Source organism: Andrena cerasifolii, chromosome 5 (genome assembly GCF_050908995.1).
Source record: "Andrena cerasifolii isolate SP2316 chromosome 5, iyAndCera1_principal, whole genome shotgun sequence".
Taxonomy (NCBI): Eukaryota; Metazoa; Arthropoda; class Insecta; order Hymenoptera; family Andrenidae; genus Andrena; species Andrena cerasifolii.
In genome coordinates, this window is record NC_135122.1 from 18,627,378 (window position 1) to 18,628,663 (window position 1,286).

Below are 1,286 nucleotides of genomic sequence, written 5' to 3' on the forward strand. Positions count from 1 at the left end.
TGTGTTTAGCACAATTGCTACACTTGTAGTATGCAAAGAATGCGGTGAAAGTGTAAAGTTTGAGAAAGACTATCATCGCGGCCTCGGTTTTAAAATTACAATTACGTGCTCAAAATTTGCGGGTAGATTTGTTTATTCTTTTCCAACATCAGTTACACAAAAGACTATTGTGTTCGATATTAATTCAAGAATAATATCAGTAATGAGGTACATAGGTATTAGTTACAGTGGTATCGAATTATTCTGCGGGCTTATGGACCTTCCGGCGCCTTTGGTTCGTCGCAGCTATGACGTGTTTATAAAAAGTATGCGTAACGTTGCAAAATCTGTGTGCCAATTATCATTAAATTCAGCAATGACTGAAGAAACTTCGTATTATGAAAATACAGAAAGCCTAATTGTTTCGGGCGACGGGAGCTGGAGAAAACGCGGGTTTCAATCTCTGCATGGTATCGCATCTCTAATCGGACATTATACTAGAAAAGTTGTTGATGTCATCGTTAAATCGTCTTACTGTGCAGCTTGTGAATTATGGGGGAAACGTTCCGGTACCGATGCATACGTGGAATGGTTAAATGGACACGAAGAAGAATGCCAAATTAATCATGAAGGGTTCGCTGGTCAGATGGAGGTGGACGCAATAATCGAAATGCTTCAACAATCCGACGAGTTATATGGTGTGAAATATAAATATTACGTCGGGGATGGCGATTCAAGGACTTTTAAATCTATTTTGAACAATCACCCGTATGGAGAAGAGTTTCAGATTTAAAATAAAAGAGTGCGTAGGCCACGTCCAGAAACGGATGGGCACACGGCTGCGCAATGCTAAAAAGGAGCATAAAGGTATTAGCGGAAGGGGTAAACTAAGTGACAAGCTTATTGGAGAATTAAGCAAATATTACGGTATGGCTATACGAAATAATTGTGATGATGTGCAAAAGATGAAGGACGCAATTATGGCAACCTTCTATCACAAATGTTCAACGGACAATTTACAGCATCACCTTTGCCCAGAAGGAGCAGACAGTTGGTGCACATGGAAAAAGGCAAAGGTCGAAAATAATTTAGGCACGTATAAACACAAGCCGGCTCTCCCCCTTGACGTACGAGAAGCCATCTTACCAATTTATAACGAATTGTCAAATGAAGAACTTCGGACTAGGTGTATCGGTGGATTTACACAGAACGCCAATGAAAGCTTTAATAATATGGTATGGAAAATAACTTCAAAAAGGACTTTTAGCGGCCAAGAAATAGTAGAAATAGCTACTATTGCGAGATGA

General features: G+C 39.7%; 1 pseudogene; it reads left to right on the plus strand.

The window, feature by feature from the left end:
- The first annotated feature begins 625 nt into the window (after window positions 1-625).
- Window positions 626-1,286, plus strand: LOC143368892 (uncharacterized; annotated as a pseudogene).